The following is a 24,145-nucleotide window of genomic DNA, read 5'->3' on the forward strand; positions in this document are numbered from 1 at the left end:
GTACGATCAAGCGCTTCCAATGCTTTTTTGTGAGCCATTGTGCATTCGTCCCATATGATAAGTTCACAAATTTGGAGAACTTTGCCCATTCCGGAATTTTTGGTGATATTGCATGTTAGCGTCTCAGTAGCTTGCAAATTCAAGGGCAATTTCAGTGCTGAATGTGCTGTTCTCCCACCATCCAAAAGTGTTGCCGCAATTCCAGATGATGCAACTGCCAGTGCAATTTTATTCCATGATCGTATAGTTGCCAAAATGATTGAAATGAGAAAAGTTTTGCCAGTACCTCCGGGCGCATCTATGAAGTACAATCCTCTGCTTTGATTTGTAATTGCTTTTATGATTGTGTCATATACAATGCATTGTTCTGGAACCAATTTTGGAAGATTCTTTTCAACAAATGTACCCAAATCATCGACATCGAAGTGTGTTTCACGTTGCAAATCACAATCATAAGCATCATTTGCAGCTCAATTCGGTGCACACGTACCCAACTGCACCGATCCTTTGTTAGCGATTGCCAAACCTATATCCTCGATCGAAACTAACGCCTCATTATACACGTTTGTTGTGAATTGCATGTCCGGATTCGTTGCTCGCAAACGACGTAGGATGTCTTCACTCATGTAATCTTTGTATTTTTCCCAAAGATCTTTCGGATTGGATGGGAAACACGTTGTCAATATTATCGCAAATAACGTGCGTATTTGCTGTGGTTGAGCAGTATTCGATGCATCATTGAGTGCTGTGTCCCAATGGGCATCGTTTTCAATAAGATTTAATTGTTGGCAAGCTTCTCGATAGGTCGCACATACTTCACCATTTACTGTTCCCAGTTCTTGGAAGGATTTTGGTCCACGCATGTTAACTAACAGTAAGCGCAAGTAAAAACATTCTTGATTGTTTGGGTGAACTGTATACAGGCGGCCTAACGTGTCGGACGAATATAAATTTGGATGTCCTTCAACTGGTTTGCCCTGTTTACGATGTTGATAGTTTTTCGCTGATGCATTCCATGTGTAGTATTTTGGCACTTCTGAGTAAAGTAGCGTTCCTGCGAACAAATCATGCGTGCACAATGAGAAGAAGGCAATTAATGTTGTTTGCGGTGGCGAAGATGCTCTTGCATGTACATTTTCAGTTGTAAAATACACGCGCTGTCCATTTTCATGAATTGGAAATGAGAAAATACGCCAAACAGCTTCATCGCTACTAATGTAGCGTCCCAATTGATATCGTTCCATTTCATCAATTGGTGCAGATGCATTTTCCACTCCAAAAACTGCTATATCACTTCCTTTATTGACATATTTGCAAATGTATTTGATCGATTTCACTGAATTGCAATACTCGACATTGATGTGTGCTTTGAACATCTTTGAGAGTAATGGTGAATACGGCACAACCCAACGATTATCGACTTCAATGTCATTGTTGCGCACTTTAAAGTGATTAATTTGCCACCATCTTCAGTTGATCGTCGACGATATTGTGGATATCCATCATTTCCAGTGATGGTTTCAGCATGTAAGTCTCTTGGATAGCGATTCGTGCATTTTCCATCCTTCATGCATGGAGAATAGTTGTTGATTGCGCCACATGGACCATGAAGCATGTTTTTAGTAACGACTTCGAATAAGCCTGGATCAATGTTGACATCTGGGATTTCTGCTGAGATGACTTCATCAATTTGGTCTGGTGTAATTTTGTCGATCAACCAAATCAAAATGTGTGCATGCGGTAATCCTCTTTTCTGCCATTCAATGGAATACATCCAACAGTGTGTCTCCCCAAAAACATGATGTTTGACAATGAAATCCATCATGGATTTCAATTTTTGTTTGAACACACGTGCGATGATGTCAAGGCGATCCGAAGGCAATTGTCCAGGCAACAGAAGTTCTTTAATTTCATCCCACGTAGGATTGCACGTGAATGTTATGAAAAAATCTGGACGGCCATATGCACGAACATAAGTCATTGCATATTGTGTGTATTCATGCATGTGCCGTGGGCTTCCTGTGAATGTAGCCGGCAGGATGACCATTTTTCCCAGTTCATTGGGATTGCCATCAGTAGCAATTGCATCACGTAAATGAATATATTCTTCTGAATGCAGTTTGGTTTAATTCAATCGAATGAAGAGAAGTCGTTCGGTCTCGATTTTTGCATACATATCGACAATGTATTGATGGAACAAATGCCGGCATTTCAAATGTGATTGTCTGGGTTCTCACGAATCATCAATCGATATGAATAGTAATTCATGGCACTGACTTTCTTATTGGTCTCCTCATGTGTTTGTGGATTTCTCATTTTGATGTTGAAATGATATCCATCTTCTCCTTGCCAGAATGCAGTAAAAAAAGAGAAAGAAAAATCTCAGCGCTCAAGAAGAGGGTACCAATTAACTGTGAAGGTTAAATGTAATGATAGACTTACTTCACGGAGGCGTCCGGGAATAGACGTCTCCAGTCCCAGAAAGCATAAGACAAAGTCCTGCGTCAAAGGCGATCCGTTTCACTTGTTTATTTACTTACAACGATGGTAGACGCGTTTCGGCCAGTTAAAGGGTCTGGCCTTCATCAAGTACAGAATAAAATATGGCAAACATGCAATATATATAACAATAAAAGAAATGAGTAATTACCTTCTCATGTGGTGTGTGGGGGTGTTGTTCCATTCTGCAAATGGTCGCGTTCAGAGAGGAAGGACGCCGCAAGATGACGTAGCGGTATCTCTCCCTGCCCTGTTCTAAGATGGCTGACAGTGACTCGGCCGCGTTATAACGCGGCAATGCGTGACTGTTAAAACAGAGGAGTGGAGGTCATAGGGAAGTTGTAGGTAAACGTGATGACGTTGTCACGTTAGACACGTGACCATGCCGGGGGGCGTGGCCTTGTGTCGTCGCTATGCGGATGACTACTACAAGCACTAAACAAATATGCTCAAAATTTATAAAAAGATGTTTACATGATGGAACGTCCATGTGGAATCCTGTTTTAAATGTGGCGGCGCAATCACGTTATAGGCGCGATTGCATAAACACAGGGTGCTGTTTGTTACTCAGCGAACACAGCGTCGTTACGTCATGAGGACCCAATGGGCGTGTTAAAGGGGAATCACATGATATGACATCACCAATGGGGCGTGGAAAGCGTCGCATAGTAACGTGACAAACTTTCAAAAGGTTTACATAGAGAGTGTATGTTAGCACATAGAGAGCTTCGATTTGCAAGACCATAGTATAGATATACCACAATTATTGGTACTATAAATACTCAGTTGCTTAATATCATCGGAAAGGTAAAGAAGCTATATCATCTGGTGGTATTGGTTCTCTATATGCAGTTTCAATACTGCCGACAAGGTGTAGCCTAGATATGCATCAGATAACACATTTCATACATAATAAATATATAAATATAAAATTCAGAGTAAAATTCTAATACAAAAATAGTAAAATCAGATTTTCTCTAATGTTTCGTTCAACCCATAAGGGGTTAGGGTATTAAAATGAAAAATGTGAAACATTTCTTTTGCTTTCAAAGTTGAAAAATTGCCTGCAGGGATTTGTTCTATAGGAGTGATTTTTAGTAGAGATGGATTAGAATTATGATAAATGGAGAAGTGTTTGGACACACTGTGTTTCAGAAATTTATTTTTAATGTTGAATCTATGCTGGTTGGCTCGGGACCGTAGAGAGTTAATGGTGCGTCCTATATATCTGAAAGGACAGGGGCATTCAATGAGATAAATAATATGATCGGAACCACAATCCAGATGTTGTTGGATTGGGAATGGGATGCTACCATTGACCGATTCTATCTCTTTTCTTTTGTGACAAATTATGGTGCAGCATTTGCAGTTATGTCACTGTCAGCCATCTTAGAACAGGGCAGGGAGAGATACCGCTACGTCATCTTGCGGCGTCCTTCCTCTCTGAACGCGACCATTTGCAGAACGGAACAACACCCCCACACACCACATGAGAAGGTAATTACTCATTTCTTTTATTGTTATATATATTGCATGTTTGCCATATTTTATTCTGTACTTGATGAAGGCCAGACCCTTTAACTGGCCGAAACGCGTCTACCATCATTGTAAGTAAATAAACAAGTGAAACGGATCGCCTTTGCCGCAGGACTTTGTCTTATGCTTTCTGGGACCGGAGGCGTCTATTTCCGGACGCCTCCGTGAAGTAAGTCTATCATTACATTTAACCTTCACAGTTAATTGGTACCCTCTTCTTGAGCGCTGAGATTTTTCTTTCTCTTTTTTTACTGCATACTTTCCCCCTTCAATCAATTGTTTGGGGGTCATCTCAAGCCGCTCTGCAGCCTCCATCTACCTGCATGAACTGGGTACACATCATCTTGACTCCAGGATTTATCTTTCCAATCACAACTCATCAATTATGGTCATCTGAATAGTGAGCGCTCCCTCTTCATAACACTCTCCTTGCCAGAATAAAATTGGATATTGCAATGCATCGTATGAGCGATGAGTTTCGGAGACTCGGTGAAGATGACCATCTCTGCGATGAAGAACTATATCACGCGAGTTAAATTCTTCGCCAACTATGACGATCGCCACTTCATTAATTGTTGGTGCGTTGTATTGTCTTTCGTGTTGGCCGACTGGTGTTTTGTCAGCTCTAATGACAACAACGTAATCATCAGCTGGCATACGCTGGAGGGCCGTCCTGAACAGTTGAACTAATTGGTTGTGTTACTCAAATAAATTTTGTAATGCAGCAACAATTTCTGGATTAGTGCTGGTATTGACTCGACAACGTTGATCAACTTGTTCATCGGTGTTTCCCATGAAATAAATTTGGAGAAATTTGTGATCTGAATGCAGCAGTGGTAGAAGTGATCCAGCGAGATGATAAATTTGGCCTTGGACTTTGAACGTTGGCATGTAATTGTCTCGTATGATTTCTGTTGCACCGAACGATGTCATCTGGAAACATGAATTGTACTTGCATATGTTAGCCAAGAAATGTTTAGACTGGCTTGTGTCACCGGATAGCAACGTTGATAATGGTTCGGGTGGTAAATGCAATTCAGGCAATTTCACTTTTCCACCTGCGCAGCACATTCCTGGAGTTTCATTTTTGAATTTCAATGCACGGCAAAATTTGCATAAGTTGTCCATTTTTCCAATAACGACACTTGGATGATGACTGTAATCATAATCAGCATCGTAATGGAATGCAGCAAGATTCAAATCAGCGTGCAGTGTCTGTCTGGATCGAGCATTGCGTTCTCGATTGGTTCCCAGTCTTGCTGTCCGTTGGTCAACTGTTTCATTCGAGCGGGCATGAACAGTGCGGAATCGATGGGTTTCCAATCTGGATTCTCGTTGCTCGTTCGTTTGAGAAGAACGGGCTTGAGCACTTTGTATTCAAACAGCTTCTAATCTTGCTTCCCGTTGTTTCTGAAGCTCGTAATGCCTTTTTCTTTCGTGCTTGAGATGTAGATTGACCAATCGATTTTCGTTTGGGGGGCATAACTGTCGACGATGCTCGCAAATTTGCTGGAAAAAAAGAATAAATCAATAAATGGAAAAATGCAGTATTCGAAAGATTATGAGAATTGAAATCGATTAAACAATGAAAAAAACGCATGTAAATGTATTGAGTGGGAGTGGCAATTAGACATTCACAATAAATACAAATTATTCCACGTAGCAACCAATCACAGCACAGCTTTTATGTAACCTCAGCAGTATAAGAAAGAGCAACCAATCACAGCGCAGCTTTCATTTTACCTCAGCAGTATAAGAAGGAGCAACCAATCACAGCGCAGCTTTTATTTTACCTCAGCAGTATAAGAAAGAGCAACCAATGACAGCACAGCGTTCATTTTACCTCAGCAGTATAAGAAAGAGCAACCAATCACAGTGCAGCTTTTATTTTACCTCAGTGGTATAAGAAATAGCAACCAATCACAGTGCAGCTTTTATGTAACCTCAGCAGTATAAGAATGAGCAACCAATCACAGCGCAGCTTTTATGTAACCTCAGCAGTATAAGAAATAGCAACCAATCACGGCGCAGCTTTCATGTTACCTCAGGAGTATAAGAAATAGCAACCAATCACAGTGCAGCTTTCATGTTACCTCAGCAGTATAAGAAATAGCAACCAATCACAGCGCAGCTTTTATTTTACCTCAGCAGTATAAGAAAGAGCAACCAATTTAAGCGCAGCTTTTATGTAACCTCAGCAGTATAAGAATGAGCAACCAATCACAGTGCAGCTTTTATTTTACCTTAGCAGTATAAGAAATAACAACCAATGACAGCACAGCGTTCATTTTACCTCAGCAGTATAAGAAATAGCAACCAATCACAGCGCAGCATTTATTTTACCGCAGCAGTATAAGAAACAACACCCAATCACAGCGCAGCATTTATTTTACCGCAGCAATATAAGAAATAGCAACCAATCACAGCGCAGCTTTTTTGTAACCTCAGCAGTACAAGAAAGAGCAACCAATTTAAGTGCAGCTTTCAGGTTACATAAGCAGTATAAGAAATAACAAAAAATCACAGTGCAGCTTTTTCATTTTACCTCAGCAGTATAAGAGCAACCAATCACAGCGCAGCTTTTATTTTACCTCAGCAGTATAAGAAATAGCAACCAATCACAGCACAGCTTTTATTTTACCTCAGCAGTATAAGAAATAGCAACCAATCACAGCGCAGCTTTTATTTTACCTCAGCAGTATAAGAGCAACCAATCACAGCACAGCTTTCATGTTACCTCAGCAGTATAAGAAAGAGCAACCAATCACAGCGCAGCTTTCATGTAACCTCAGCAGTATAAGAAAGAGCAACCAATCACAGCGCAGCTTTCATTTTACCTCAGCAGTATAAGAAGGAGCAACCAATCACAGCGCAGCTTTTATTTTACCTCAGCAGTATAAGAAAGAGCAACCAATGACAGCACAGCGTTCATTTTACCTCAGCAGTATAAGAAAGAGCAACCAATCACAGTGCAGCTTTTATTTTACCTCAGTGGTATAAGAAATAGCAACCAATCACAGTGCAGCTTTTATGTAACCTCAGCAGTATAAGAATGAGCAACCAATCACAGCGCAGCTTTTATGTAACCTCAGCAGTATAAGAAATAGCAACCAATCACGGCGCAGCTTTCATGTTACCTCAGGAGTATAAGAAATAGCAACCAATCACAGTGCAGCTTTCATGTTACCTCAGCAGTATAAGAAATAGCAACCAATCACAGCGCAGCTTTTATTTTACCTCAGCAGTATAAGAAAGAGCAACCAATTTAAGCGCAGCTTTTATGTAACCTCAGCAGTATAAGAATGAGCAACCAATCACAGTGCAGCTTTTATTTTACCTTAGCAGTATAAGAATGAGCAACCAATCACAGTGCAGCTTTTATTTTACCTTAGCAGTATAAGAAATAACAACCAATGACAGCACAGCGTTCATTTTACCTCAGCAGTATAAGAAATAGCAACCAATCACAGCGCAGCATTTATTTTACCGCAGCAGTATAAGAAACAACACCCAATCACAGCGCAGCATTTATTTTACCGCAGCAATATAAGAAATAGCAACCAATCACAGCGCAGCTTTTTTGTAACCTCAGCAGTACAAGAAAGAGCAACCAATTTAAGTGCAGCTTTCAGGTTACATAAGCAGTATAAGAAATAACAAAAAATCACAGTGCAGCTTTTTCATTTTACCTCAGCAGTATAAGAGCAACCAATCACAGCGCAGCTTTTATTTTACCTCAGCAGTATAAGAAATAGCAACCAATCACAGCGCAGCTTTTATTTTACCTCAGCAGTATAAGAGCAACCAATCACAGCACAGCTTTCATGTTACCTCAGCAGTATAAGAAAGAGCAACCAATCACAGCGCAGCTTTCATGTTACCTCAGCAGTATAAGAAAGAGCAAAAAATCACGGCGCAGCTTTCATTTTACCTCAGCAGTATAAGAAATAACAACCAATGACAGCACAGCATTCATTTTACCTCAGCGGTATAATATATAACAACCAATCACAGCACAGCTTTCATGTTACCTCAGCATTCTCAATATCCAGCAATTGTTTTGCGAAACGTTCGGCGGATGCATCATTTTGTAGTTGAACACTCATCCCGTTGCTCGTAATGCCTATTTCTTTCGTGCTTGAGATCTACGTCTGGGGGGGGGGGCATAACTGTCAACGATGCCCGCATGCGCGCCACCTATCGTAGGATAGATGTTCTATGCCTATAATCTTCGCAGGAGTGTACTCAACAACTTCCCAAAGTTTCATGGCGATTAGATGAATGGTGTAGTAATGCATAAAGGAGAAACAGACAGACATTCATTTTTATGTATATAGATGACATCAGGAAGTGAGAGAATTACATTCCGTACGTAAAATTTGGACGCTAATTCTTTTGCGCTTAGAATTAAATAATGGAGTTGGGACCCATTAGCTTTTCCTATTTATGACATAATCAATGCCCGTGCCAAATTTCATGTTTCTATGATATTGGGAAGTGAGAGAATTAGATTCCGTACGTAAAATTTGGACGCTAATTCTTTGGCGCTTAGAATTGAATAATCGAGTTGGGACCCATTAGCTTTTCCTATTTATGACATAATCAATGCTCGTGTCAAATTTCATGTTTCTACGACATCGGGAAGTGAGAGAATTAGTGGCAATGATGGAAATCGAACGATCTATGTGGGGGGGAGCATAATTGTCGACGATGCTCGCACATGCGCCATTTATCATAGGATAGATGTACTATGCTAGTAATCTTCCCAGGAGTGCACTCAACAACTTCCCACAGTTTCATGGCAATCGGATGAATGGTGTAGTAGCGCATAAAGGAGAAACAGACACACATTCAGACAGACAGACAGAGACACAGACACGCATACATTCAATTTTATATATATAGATGACAACATTGTTCGGGATGTTGTATTAATATTGGTGCTGAGGATACGGTATTAATATGGGAAGTGTTTAGATGTGGGATTAGTATTGGTGCTGAGGATGCAGGATTAATATGGGAAGTGTTCAGGATGTGGGATTAGTATTGGTGCTGAGGATATGGGATTAATATGGGAAGTGTTCAGATGTGGGATTAGTATTGGTGCTGAGGATGCGGGATTAATATGGGAAGTGTTCAGGATGTGGGATTAGTATTGGTGCTGAGGATATAAGATTAATATGGGAAGTGTTCAGATGTGGGATTAGTATTGGTGCTCAGGATGCGGGATTAATATGGGAAGTGTTCAGATGTGGGATTAGTATTGGTGCTGAGGATATAAGATTAATATGGGAAGTGTTCAGATGTGGGATTAGTATTGGTGCTGAGGATACAGGATTAATATGGGAAGTATTCAGGATGTGGGATTAGTATTGGTGCTGAGGATACAGGATTAATATGGGAAGTGTTCAGGATGTGGGATTAGTATTGGTGCTGAGGATATAAGATTAATATGGGAAGTGTTCAGATGTGGGATTAGTATTGGTGCTGAGGATACGCGATTAATATGGGAAGTGTTCAGATGTGGGATTAGTATTGGCGCTGAGAATATGGGATTAATATGGGAAGTGTTCAGGATGTGGGATTAGTATTGGTGCTGAGGATATGGGATTAATATGGGAAGTGTTCAGATGTGGGATTACTATTGGTGCTGAGGATACAGGATTAATATGGGAAGTGTTCAGATGTGGGATTAGTATTGGTGCTGAGGATACAGGATTAATATGGGAAGTGTTCAGGATGTGGCATTAGTATTGGTGCTGAGGATACAGGATTAAAATGGGAAGTGTTCAGGATGTGGGATTAGTATTGGTGCTGAGGATATGGGATTAATATGGGAAGTGTTCAGATGTGGGATTAGTATTGGTGCTGAGGATATGGGATTAATATGGGAAGTGTTCAGATGTGGGATTAGTATTGGTGCTGAGGATATGGTATTAATATGGGAAGTGTTCAGATGTGGGATTAGTATTGGTGCTGGGCATACGGGATTAATATGGGAAGTGTTCAGGATGTGGGATTAGTATTGGTGCTGAGGATGCGGGATTATTATAGGAAGTGTTCAGGATGTGGGATTAGTATTGGTGCTGAGGATACGGGATTAATATGGGAAGTGTTCAGGATGTGGGATTAGTATTGGTGCTGAGGATATGGGATTAATATGGGAAGTGTTCAGATGTGGTATTAGTATCTATGGTGCTGAGGATACGGGATTAATATGGGAAGTGTTCAGGATGTGGGATTAGTATTGGTGCTGAGGATATAAGATTAATATGGGAAGTGTTCAGGATGCGGGATTAGTATTGGTGCTGAGGATACGCGATTAATATGGGAAGTGTTCAGATGTGGGATTAGTATTGGCGCTGAGAATATGGGATTAATATGGGAAGTGTTCAGGATGTGGGATTAGTATTGGTGCTGAGGATATGGGATTAATATGGGAAGTGTTCAGATGTGGGATTAGTATTGGTGCTGGGCATACGGGATTAATATGGGAAGTGTTCAGGATGTGGGATTAGTATTGGTGCTGAGGATACGCGATTAATATGGGAAGTGTTCAGGATGTGGGATTAGTATTGGTGCTGAGCATACGGGATTAATATGGGAAGTGTTCAGGATGTGGGATTAGTATTGGTGCTGAGGATACGCGATTAATATGGGAAGTGTTCAGGATGTGGGATTAGTATTGGTGCTGAGCATACGGGATTAATATGGGAAGTGTTCAGGATGTGGGATTAGTATTGGTGCTGAGGATATAAGATTAATATGGGAAGTGTTCAGGATGCGGGATTAGTATTGGTGCTGAGGATACGCGATTAATATGGGAAGTGTTCAGATGTGGGATTAGTATTGGCGCTGAGAATATGGGATTAATATGGGAAGTGTTCAGGATGTGGGATTAGTATTGGTGCTGAGGATATGGGATTAATATGGGAAGTGTTCAGATGTGGGATTAGTATTGGTGCTGGGCATACGGGATTAATATGGGAAGTGTTCAGGATGTGGGATTAGTGTTGGTGCTGAGGATATAAGATTAATATGGGAAGTGTTCAGGATGTGGGATTAGTATTGGTGCTGAGCATACGGGATTAATATGGGAAGTGTTCAGGATGTGGGATTAGTATTGGTGCTGAGGATACGTGATTAATATGGGAAGTGTTCAGATGTGGGATTAGTATTGGTGCTGAGGATATGGTATTAATATGGGAAGTGTTCAGATGTGGGATTAGTATTGGTGCTGGGCATACGGGATTAATATGGGAAGTGTTCAGGATGTGGGATTAGTATTGGTGCTGAGGATGCGGGATTATTATAGGAAGTGTTCAGGATGTGGGATTAGTATTGGTGCTGAGGATGCGGGATTAATATGGGAAGTGTTCAGGATGTGGGATTAGTATTGGTGCTGAGCATATGGGATTAATATGGGAAGTGTTCAGATGTGGTATTAGTATCTATGGTGCTGAGGATACGGGATTAATATGGGAAGTGTTCAGGATGTGGGATTAGTATTGGTGCTGAGCATATGGGATTAATATGGGTAGTGTTCAGATGTGGTATTAGTATTGGTGCTGAGCATATGGGATTAATATGGGAAGTGTTCAGATGTGGTATTAGTATCTATGGTGCTGAGGATACGGGATTAATATGGGAAGTGTTCAGGATGTGGGATTAGTATTGGTGCTGAGCATATGGGATTAATATGGGAAGTGTTCAGGATGTGGTATTAGTATCTATGGTGCTGAGGATACGGGATTAATATGGGAAGTGTTCAGGATGTGGGATTAGTATTGGTGCTGAGCATATGGGATTAATATGGGAAGTGTTCAGGATGTGGGATTAGTATCTATGGTGCTGAGGATACACGATTAATATGGGAAGTGTTCAGGATGTGGGATTAGTGTTGGTGCTGAGGATACGAGATTAATATGGGAAGTGTTCAGGATGTGGGATTAGTATTGGTGCTGAGGATACGCGATTAATATGGGAAGTGTTCAGGATGTGGGATTAGTATTGGTGCTGAGGATACACGATTAATATGGGAAGTGTTCAGGATGTGGGATTAGTATTGGTGCTGAGGATATGGGATTAATATGGGAAGTGTTCAGATGTGGGATTAGTATCTATAGTGCTGAGGATGCGGGATTGATATGGGAAGTGTTCAGGATGTGGGATTAGTATCTATAGTGCAGAGGATACAGGATTATGAGATTGTTACATTGTAACACTTCAGTGACACCTTGTAGTATTTCAGCCAGGATACATAATTTATTACTGCTGACTTGTTAAGAAAATCAACCCGGTTGGTGATTTCGGCGATGATCACTCTGGTGGCAATTAGAGATGAGCGAGTATTGTCCTTTTCGAGTACCTATCCGTTCGTGAGAAAAGATTTGGGTGCCGGCAGGGGGTGGCTGAGGAAAGCGGGGGGGAGATCTCTCTCTCTCTTCCCCCCCTCTTCCTCTTGCTGAATCCCGCAACACACCGCTCATCCCCGCCGGCACCCAAATCTTTTCTCATGAGCGGGCAGGTACTAGAAAAGGACATTATTCATTTGAGTATTTGTCCTTAGCGAGCATGCTCGCTCATCTCTAGTGGCAATTATGTCAAAAACTGAAAAAGAACATTTTGTCCTTGATAATCCAGAAGAGCAGGAGGTAGAGGAACCTCCTCCCCTGGTTGTGTAATCTCGCCCGCTCACACTACACCCCAATAATTCCATAGAGGGAGGATCCGCACGAACACAATAGATGATGTGGACATAGCAGCGGAGGGACGGGCGCGGGACGCATTCCCAGGGACTGAGCACTCCTATGCTGCTGTATCTTAACCTGTCTTTTATGATACTGTCTGCTGAACTGCTGTATCTAGAGATGAGCGAGCATCGCTCTTCTCAAGTAACTGCTTACTGGTCCTCGGGATGGGGGGGGGGGCAGCGGGTGTTAGCGGGTGGGGTGGGAGGGGTAGAGAGAGTCAGACAGATCTCTCTCTCACCCCTGCTACCCCACGCCACCCCCCGCCCCCTGCCCCCCACAAGTCTGCTCGGACAGGTAAGCAGTTACTCGAGAAGAGCGATGCTCGCTCATCTCTAGCTGTATCCAATCCTATCATGCCAACTACTATCTGCTGGGCTGGGGCATCTAATCTTTACCATGTGTGCTAATATTTGTTGGGTATCTAATCCTATCAAGAGCGCTACTGTCTGCTGAGGTGTTGGATCTATCATGTGTGATGCAGTCCGCTGAGCTGCTGTATCTGTCATGCCTGCTACTGGGTGGATGTATCTAATTTATTCATGTGTAATACTGTGCCATGCCACTGTATCTCAGCTGTTCACATATGTTACTGTATGCTAAGTGGTGTACCTAATCCTATCATTGCTGATACTCTCTGCTGAGCTGCTCTATCGAAGCCATGTGTGAGACAGTCGGTTGAGCCGCAGTATCTAATCCTATCATGTGTGACACTGTCTGCTGAGCTGTGTATCTAATCCCATCATGTGTGATACTGTCTGCTGAGCTATCTAATCCCATCATGTGTGATACTATCTGCTGAGCCTTTCACCTAAGGCCTCGGTCACACGTGCGTTTTTCGCGCGATTTGCGGATCGTATAACAGATGCGCATCCGCAAATCGCGTGACCGGGGCCGACGATTCGCCAAAAAATCTGCACCTAGCCGCGTTTGTCGTCGGAGCAAAATGGCCGTCTGACCTGAGAAAAATCGCCGTGCGCATCAAAATGCGCATGAATCTAGGATCGTCCGGAACTTTTTCGGAACTTTTTCGCCGTGCAAGTAATCATGCTGCAGCCTACTACCAGGTGTTATAAATAGCTGCTAATGAGGCCTGTTCTTCATTCTGCTTCTGGTTCCTCCTGGGTGTGCGTGACATTACTGGAGCTGGAGAGATGTCGTCACGAGATGATATTTTCTTTACCTGGTTGATGATGCGTCTATCTAGGCTTTCTGCTCACCTGCCAGAGGATGTGTTTGGCTACCTTGCTAGTGACCAACCTAGGGCTAGCGATAGTCCTGGGCCGGTCAGGAGGAGGAGGACTAGGAGGTACTGGTGGATCCGCTGGTGGAGCTGCGGGAACGTATTGGGATGTATCACTCCCTGTAAGCGGACCTCAGGCAGTACCCGAACAAGTTCATTGACTTTTGTTTTTTGTCGGTCACCATGTTCGATGAACTTCTGGAGGTGGTGCGTGCCGGGATTACGTACAGAGATACCAACATGCGTGACAGTATCTCTGCTGAGGAAAGACTCCTGGTCACTCTGCGGTAAGTTCTCATCTGTCTCGAGGTCACATCATCTGTCGTTATCTTTCATCCCTTCCCCGTGTAGCCTTTGTACCTTTGTCTATACATGTTTACTTTATTCAGACGACCGTATATCGCCTCGTGTTTTCACGCCGAGCCGTTAAACGTTGTCCTTGTCTGCAGGGGGAGGAGGATGGAAGAGCCAGGAGCAGGAACTGAGCTCCTGCCCCTTCCCCGCCCCTCACCACTATTTGCAATAGGAAGGGCGGGACGGGGGCGGAGCTAAGCGGTGGTACTTTGCTTCGCCCCCGTCTCGTCCCCTCCTATTGCAAATAGTGGGGAGGGGTGGGGAAGGGGCAGGAGCTCAGTTCCTGCTCCTGGCTCTTTCATCCTCCTCCCCCTGCAGACAAGGACAACGTATATCGGCCCCACCCCTTCCTCATCCATTTTTAATTATTGCTGTCCTTTGTTTTGCCACAGCTTGCTGCGGTTTGACAGCACTTGAGTAGTCTGTATCAAGGGATCGTTGATGCAGCAGAATAATTAGTCTCACCTGGGGAAGGCTCCTTGTGTAAATACTTTATGTAGCGCCTACGTCGTTTGGGCCGAGCATGCGCTTACCTTGGGCAGACGGTTACTATTGCGAACATCTTTTTCGAACAAGCGAAGAGGTAGACGCAAAGCCAGCGCGCCAATGTATCATGTTTGTCATTGGTCTGAGTAAATGTTTGTAGTCTGTTAGTTAAAATGATGCATTTCTATATATAGTAAGTTCATGTCATGTTGCAAAGTTCTTACCTTTTTTTTCTTCTTCTTCTCCCACAGATTTCTGGCTACTGAGAATTCCTATGCTTCGCAGCATGCGCATTTCTTGATTGGCCGCTCTACCATTGGGGGAATCATCAGGGAGACCTGTGACGTCCTTTGGCAATGTCTTGTACCTTTGGTGATGGCTCCTCCCTCTCGTCAAGATTGGCTGGACGTCACCGAGGGATTTATGAGCACTGCGCAGTTCCCAAACTGCATTGGGGCGCTGGACGGGAAGCATATTCGTGTCCAGAAGCCACCTAACTCGGGCTCTCAATATTTCAACTATCGGCAGTTCTTTTCGGTGGTCCTCCTTGCTGTTGCTGACAGTAACTATCGATTCCTGCTGGTTGATATTGGGGCCTTTGGAAGTGCTGCTGATGCACGCATTTTCAGCACGTCCAGAATGGGTAGGCGGCTGAGGGAACAGCAGCTTTCTATTCCTGCGCCCCAGGCCTTTCCTGGCTCGTCAGGTACAGCAGCCCCATTTGTCTTTGTGGCGAATGAGGCATTTGGCCTGTCTAATAATGTCATGCGGCCCTTTGCTCACAGGAACATTGACACCAGGAGGCAGGTCTTTAATTACCGCCTCACACGCGCCTAGCATTATGTGGAGTGTGCATTTGGTATTCTCGCTAATCGTTGGCGAGTCTTACTAAGTACCATTCAGCTGGCTCCTGAGAACGTGTCAGCGGTAATTAGGGCCTGTGTGGTTCTACATAATTTCTGCCGGCGACATGATACAGTTTTGAATGTTGGGCATCCTTTACCCACTGCTTTTGGGGGAAAAGTTTTGGACGAGGCTGTACAGCATGGTAGGCCAGCACAATCTGCTATCCTCATCAGGGACCTCTTCACAGAGTATTTCCTATCTCCACAGGGAGCACTTCCGTGGCAGATGGAACATGCTCGAGGAGGCTAATGAGCTGGTTTCTCAAGATTGTATATATTGTTTTTTAAGCTGGCTGTGCCCCCTTTTTTGTAGTTAGATTATTGGCACATAATAGTTAGGGACTCGCAAGTAACGAGGATCCTTGACGTGGATTGCGAGCTTGTACTAACTGGCCCACCTTCAGCTCCATATAGGAAACGGCCTTTCAAACTGAGGCACTCTTAAAACAGTTAGCTGAAGTTGGGCAATGTAGTAAACCAATACCTCATTTGGGGCCCTTAGCCAAGGGAACCCCTTAACCCCTTAAGGCTGCAAATGTGTTCCTAGTAGGCCGAATGTTTGTGGCCCCTTAACTAGCTTTTCAGATGCTAAGACAAGTCCAACAGCAGGAGCACTATGTTGGAAACATGTATGCAGCCTGTGTAGGACACTGTGCTCATTTCTCACTGTGTTAAAGTGGTAGAAATGAGTATTGAGGGTTGAAATGCTGTCCGTGACGCTCAATAAAAACCACTCAATGCAGCCTCTAACCATGGATCTCTGCTGGAGCCTTTGTACCTTCCAAGAGAAGTGATAAAAGCTCCCGCAAGAGTTCAAGTTAGATCCATGAGTTGCCTAGGAGCATACTGCGTGTGTTACTAGTGTGAAGTATGTGCATGACATACTTGCTGCTTTAGTGTTTAAAATATGTGCATATTCACAGAAAAGGAAGGACCGGTTTCAACTCTGTCAAGAGCCTTGATCACCTCTACATGCACTCTGTTCACAAACCTTTAAAAAGCCTTAGGCTTAATTAACTGATTAAAACCAAACTGTGAATTTTAACCCTTAATATGCCTAGTAGCCAGACTAAATCTTTCTGTCAGTCTCTCCCCATAAGAACTGACAAGAAAGCAGTCAATGCTATCATTCCCCTCACTACAATATACACATATGGTTCCAGAAATATTTGTAGGATAACCGATTAATATCTTATAATAGAAAAAGAATCCCTGCATGTTATTTGTTACATGGAAACAGATCATATTTATAAATGTGTAGAAGCGCTTTAGCCATCCATTATTATTATCAGATGGGATTCCATAAACATCTTAATAATGATTAATTGATATTTTAATATTGGGACAAAGAATTAATTGATATAATTTTATGTATACAATCTGCTTATATATGAAGACAGATTGAAACTGCATATGGAGATTAATTAGGTTATTGCTCAATTAGTTTATGCAAGTTAGTATATATAGAGGAGGTCAGTTTTACAATTCCTGCCCCTTGGGTATCTGGTATTCAGCGTTAGTATCTGTACCTGGCTGACCTCACCTCCTCTGTTACCATTAGTAACTTGCTCTATCCCAAAAAGTTTAAAGCTCTTCAAACTCCCTGAGTGTGTCTCCAGGAAGTGCTTTGCTGCTCCTGAACTATTGGAATTGCCATTTTTAATGTATCGCACATGTTCCGCAATGCGGGTTCTAATTTTCGTGTCGTACAACCAATGTAGTTCTTATTACATTCTGCGCATGAGATTACATAGATTGCATTACTGGTGTTACAGTTCATGTAGGTTTTACTTCTTTCACAAGTAGATTCCATGGAACCAGGAGCTAGAAGCTGTCTAAGGTGGGATGAAAATCTTTTTTTCTAAACATTATGTGCATGACATAGACCATATAGTTTGGCAACTGGCCTGTAGATGTGAAAACATGCTTGAACCCTAAATAATGTGCAATCATGGTTTATCGTCGTTTTACACAAAAATGTGTATAGTGTACAAAGATTTATGAATAGAGAATTGAAAACACGTTTGCTTGTTTTTGGTTTTAAAATATTATTTTACTAGCAATCTTGCCCGTGTGACTGACACAAGCAGACGTACGTACCTGAAGACGGACATCTCTCTGCAGCGCCGGAGGAAAGAACATGTGACCAGCTTCATTGCCGGTCATGTGTTCTTTCCTCCGGCGCTGCAGGGAGACGGCCGTCTTCAGGTAGGTCCGTCTCCTTCCTGCAGTCACACGGGCGCATAAATAGGGTTCCCACACACTTGCGATTGGGTTTTTGGTTAAACAGATTGTCAATGTGACTTTCAATGTAAAAAAAATGCAACGGACGCAACTGCGTTTTTGGTGCATTGCGTTATTGACAATCGCGTAAAGCCCGAAACGCAATCGCAAGTGTGTGGGAGCCCTATTTATGTCGTCAATCGTGATTTGACAAAAGTTGCACAGACTATTTACACTTACCGGCTGCCTCCTCCTGAATGGCTTCTGGTGGAGGTGTAGGCTCCCGTGCTGGTGAGGGAGTGCGTTCCTCTCCAGAATCCGCCCTGTGACTTTGTGTTGCATCTGTTAGGACAGTAACATGAACACTTTTAATGTTGTTCGCGCAACTCGTATTCGCAACTGTTATGCAAATAAATGCAGAACATTAATATAACATTCAAGGCGTTCTTGAGCTCACACCATGTGGTAGAGCTGCGTCAACGATGGCCATTAACCAAAAGGTTGCTCCTGTAGCTAAAGTGGCACTTGCATGTCTGCAATAATGCTAATTGAGACATAAGCCACGCCCCCTTAAAACACTCCCACCATGTAAAATTGCTTACATTTTCAGAGCACACACACACACACACACTGTGCTTACCTCCTTCCCAATGACGTAGGTGCTGCCTGATGACCTCAAGACGCTCAGGGTCCTTGAGCTTAAGGTCGCTCCACCTCTTCTGCAGCTGTAGGCGGCTCCTCACTGTCCCGAATTGCCGCACCACCACCCATCGGATCTTTCTCATAACTTTCTGCTTACACTTGTGGGGGTGCTGGTGGGGCCCATGGTGCCCATCGTAATCCAGCTGGTCCATCATCTGGACCAGCAGCCGTGTTTCACGACATCCCAGTGGTGAACTGTGGCCAGACATGTTAATTTCGCAAAGTGTGGGCACAAAATGGCGCTGCCCAGCGACTGTCATGTGTAATGTTCAGCCGCGGGGTGGGGCACGCACAGATGACGGCATACGCACACTTTCGTCTGCCTTGACAAGACTCTGGCGATTTTTCGCCAAAATATTCGCACTTCCATACTAACGTCGTTTGTTCGTCCGAGAGCACAAAAAAAGGACATGAAAAATTCTACACTACCTAACCTCCCCCACCACCCACACAAATATAACATTGGGGTGTGTGGTGATAAATTCAAGAGTATTCGGCCATGTCCAAACTTTAACAAACATCAACCCAAAAAGGCTGGGTGGTAGTGTGCACCTGAGCTATTGGTGGTCACGAATCTGTATGTATGAGTGCAAAGATTTGAAAAGATAACCTGTTGCCCCCATATTACGACCACCTTGTCAGCCTTTTGCCATTTCATTCAAGTATTCACTTCCTAGAAGACTATGCACTCGCGCAGATGACGGGAGTTCAGTGCGGCATGCTCGCCAGCGAAAAATCACAGCTAGTTGCAGTACATGCCTTTTGTGCGCACAATTAAACGCAGATAGGCTCGTTCTGCGAATCGTTGTGTACTATAATTTATCGCCCATCCGCATAAAAAAAACAGACATGTGACGCTCCCATTGCAAAGCATTGGGTCTATATATACGCGGATCGCATACGCATGCGCGAATCGCGCAAAAAAACGCCCGTGCGACCCGTGAGGCCTAAGCCAAACATGTGATACTGTCTGCTAAACCCTGTATCTAAATCTATCATGTGTGATACTCTCTGCTGAGCTGCTGTATCTAAGCCCATACGTGATACTGTTTATCCATTTTTTGCCTCCTCCCAAGAAAAGTTCACTAGATAACAGGCACTGGTGCTGGATCAACAAAAGGAAATCATCACTTTACAGAGGATTTGCATCACTCAGGCTCTGATGTTCACATGTCACTGCCGCAAAATTCAGTGGGGATCGTCGTCAGTGTAGAGGCTTCCTTAATCAATACCGGATTTTTTTCCAGATGCAGCCTACCTTGTTTACCTGTGACAGGAAGAAGGTGTTTTTCATCATTAACCTCCTGACTGATGAGGCGCTTGCATGGGCCTCACCATACATAGAGACCAATAGTAATTTGCTTGACAGCCTTGATGCCTTCACAACCACTATGGGTCAAATATTTGATGATCCAAACTTTTGTGCCACGGCTGAAGGGAGTTTATATAAGCTACGACAGGGGCGATGTTCCGTTGAAGAGTATATGGCGGAATTCCATCACTGGGCGAATGATACCACGTGGAACCCTGCTGCACAACAGCGCCAATTTCCTTGGGTAAATCTGAGTGGGTAAAGGATGAACTTGGTAGAGTGGAGGCACCTGATAACCTAGAAGATTTTATCCAGCTGTTCATTAAAATTGACCAGAGACTTTCCGAGCGGCGAAAAGAGAGATTGATGCAGGTTGACATAATCCACAAACCCCTCCCCACCACTGAAAAAGAAATATGCCATGCTGAAAATCTGTGCCTTTACTGTGGCAGCTTGGGGCATTATGTCTTAGACTCTCCAAATAAGTCCCAAAGGACTCTTGCCCTAGCCAATGTCAAGACCACAACCAAGTTCAAGACAGTGTGAAAACTGTTCCCCTACTCCACCACTTTCTCCTTCTTATAGAGAGTTTAACAGGTAATCAGAAGACGCAGTGTTCAGCAATGTTGGATTCAGGAGCGGGAAGAAACTTCATCGACTTCAAATTTGCTCTTGACAAAAACATTGCCACCAAGCTTAAGCCTATAGCAATTGATACGGAAACTGTGGATAGGTCAACCTTGTCCTTGGGACCAGTCACATTGGATACAATCGAAATCGAGCTCCACATGAAACCTGATCATCAAGAAACAATCAGCTTCCAGATCCTCTCATCCCATAAATTTCCAGCGATACTCTGGATCCCCTGTTCTCTACCCATAATCCCTCTATTAACTGGGAAACAAGGACCATTGCCTTTCCTTCAGAATACTGAGAAGAGAACTGCCAAATGGTACCATCTGCCCCTAAACCAGTGCAAGACCTCCAGGATGGTCAACAGGGCTTTAAGAAATTACCATTTCACTACCAGTAATTTAAAGCCCAAGACAGCACAACTCCATCAAACCCTCAGGGTGGGACCGTCCAATGTCCCTGCCACAGCAGGGAACTGGGTCGCTAAGCCCCAAACAGCACAATATATAGAAAGGACCGTGGCAGCAGGCAATGATGCAGTTAAAACTTCTTTATTCCTCCAGACACCATACAACGTTTCGATCAGTGGTCTAAATATTTCATCTAGACTACTTACTGACACTGATGTCTATATATAGTAATAAAACTGCATGTTGCAGTATTTGATGTGGTTGGTATATGCTGCAATTCAAATGCATCATGTTCTATATACAATTGAGATCCGGACAGAAGATATAAGTAAACTTTATACTACTGTGATCATAGGTCAGGGTTAATTCCGCGCTGAATAATCGGCGCATGCGCAGTACTTTGATAGGTGCCATTTCGGGTATGGGCACTGGAGTCTCGTGAGATCTGTGTAGTCACGTTGGCGCGGCTGTATGACTTACGAGCCGGCAAGATCGGAGGCCGTGGAGGGAGGACGCACATGCATGATGAGTATGTCAGCTGTTAGATATCTGCTTTTAATTTGTGTTACTATATACAGTTAGGGCCAGAAATATTTGGACAGTGACACAAGTTTTGTTATTTTAGCTGTTTACAAAAACATGTTCAGAAATACAATTTTATATATAATATGGGCTGAAAGTGCACACTCCCAGCTGCAATATGAGAGTTTCCACATCCAAATCGGAGAAAGGGTTTAGGAATCATACCTCTGTAATGCATAGCCTCCTCTTTTTCAAGGGACCAAAAGTAATTGGACAATGGAATCTAAGGGCTGCAATTAACTCAGAAGGCGTCTCCCTCGTTAACCTGTAATCAATTAAGTAGTTAAAAGGTCTGGGGTTGATTCCAGGTGTGTGGGTTTGCATTTGGAAGCTGTTGCTGTGACCAGACAATATGCGGTCAAAGGAACTCTCAATTGAGGTGAAGCAGAACATCCTGAGGCTGAAAAAAAGAAGAGAAAATCCATCAGAGAGATAGCAGACATGCTTGGAGTAGCAAAATCAACAGTCGGGTACATTCTGAGAAAAAAGGAATTCACTGGTGAGCTTGGGAACTCAAAAAGGCCTGGGCGTCCACGGAAGACAACGGTGGTGGATGATCGCCGCATACTTTCTTTGGTGAAGAAGAACCCGTTCACAACATCAACTGAAGTCCAGAACACTCTCAGGGAAGTAGGTGTATCTGTCTCTAAGTCAACAGTAAAGAGAAGACTCCATGAAAGTAAATACAAAGGGTTCACATCTAGATGCAAACCATTCATCAATTCCAAAAATAGACAGGCCAGAGTTAAATTTGCCGAACAACACCTCAAGAAGCCAGCCCAGTTCTGGAAAAGTATTCTATGGACAGATGAGACAAAGATCAACCTGTACCAGAATGATGGGAAGAAAAAAGTTTGGAGAAGAAAGGGAACGGCACATGATCCAAGGCACACCACATCCTCTGTAAAACATGGTGGAGGCAACGTGATGGCATGGGCATGCATGGCTTTCAATGGCACTGGGTCACTTGTGTTTATTGATGACATAACAGCAGACAAGAGTAGCCGGATGAATTCTGAAGTGTACCGGGATATACTTTCAGCCCAGATTCAGCCAAATGCTGCAAAGTTGATCGGACGGCGCTTCACAGTACAGATGGACAATGACCACAAGCATACAGCCAAAGCTACCCAGGAGTTCATGAGTGCAAAAAAGTGGAACATTCTGCAATGGCCAAGTCAATCACCAGATCTTAACCCAATTGAGCATGCATTTCACTTGCTCAAATCCAGACTTCAGACGGAAAGACCCACAAACAAGCAAGACCTGAAGGCTGCGGCTGTAAAGGCCTGGCAAAGCATTAGGAAGGAGGAAACCCAGCGTTTGGTGATGTCCATGGGTTCCAGACTTAAGGCAGTGATTGCCTCCAAAGGATTCGCAACAAAATATTGAAAAATAAATATTTTGTTTGGGTTATGTTTATTTGTCCAATTACTTTTGAGCTCCTAAAATGTGGAGTGTTTGTAAAGAAATGTGTACAATTCCTACATTTTCTATCAGATATTTTTGTCCAACCCTTTAAATTAAACGTTACAATCTGCACTTGAATTCTGTTGTAGAGGCTTCATTTCAAATCCAATGCGGTGGCATGCAGAGCCCAACTCGCGAAAATTGTGTTACTGTCCAAATATTTCTGGCCCTAACTGTAAGTATTGTACTGGAGGTTGTACTGCATACTTGATAAAGATCAGCTCACTGATTGAAATGTCGTATGGTGTCTGGAGGAATAAAGAAGTTTTAACTGCATCATTGCCTGCTGCCACGGTCCTTTCTATATACCATTTCACTACCAGATGTTCAGGGATGTCTGCACCAAGAAGAAAACTGACCAGCTGCCACCTCACTGGCCATATTACTGTCCTATTGAGCTGCTCCCTGGATCTTCTATTCCATTTGAGCATATCTATAACCTCTCAGAACCAGAGTTAAAGACCCTTAGGGAACATTTGGATGAAAATCTAAAGAAGGGCTCCTTCTGGCTTTCTTCCTCCCCAGCAGGAGCACCCATTTTCTTCATTGAAAAGAAAGATTCTACTCTTCTATCGTGCATTGATTACTGGGAATTAAACAAGATTACTATTAAGAATTGCTATCCTCTCCCATTAATCCCAGAACTTCTGGAGAGGCTTCAGGCAGCAAAGGTCTTTACTAAACTAGACATCAGAGGAGCAGATAAATGGAAAACGGCTTTCAGCTCAAGATATGGACACTTTGAATCTCTAGTGATGCTGTTCGGTCTCTGCAATGCTCCAGCTACCTTTCAGCACTTTTTATTAATGACGTATTTCGAGACTTGTTGGATCAAATCGTAGTGGCATATCTTAGCGATATCCTCATCTTCCCCGGCAATTTGGAGGAACATTGCAGGCATATTCGGGTGAATCATAGAATGGTAGAGTTGTAAGGGACATCTCCAGGGTCATCTGGTCCAACCCCCCACTCAGTGCAGGATCACTAAATCATCCCAGACAGATATCTGTCCAGCCTTTTTTTGAACACTTGAAGGAGAA

At 43.2% G+C, this 24,145-nt stretch overlaps 1 pseudogene; it reads right to left on the minus strand.

Moving 5' to 3' along the window:
- Positions 1 to 470: 470 nt before the first annotated feature.
- On the minus strand, positions 471 to 18,907 carry LOC136578727 (uncharacterized; annotated as a pseudogene).
- Positions 18,908 to 24,145: the final 5,238 nt, after the last annotated feature.

Source organism: Eleutherodactylus coqui, chromosome 9, assembly GCF_035609145.1.
Source record: "Eleutherodactylus coqui strain aEleCoq1 chromosome 9, aEleCoq1.hap1, whole genome shotgun sequence".
NCBI lineage: Eukaryota > Metazoa > Chordata > Amphibia > Anura > Eleutherodactylidae > Eleutherodactylus > Eleutherodactylus coqui.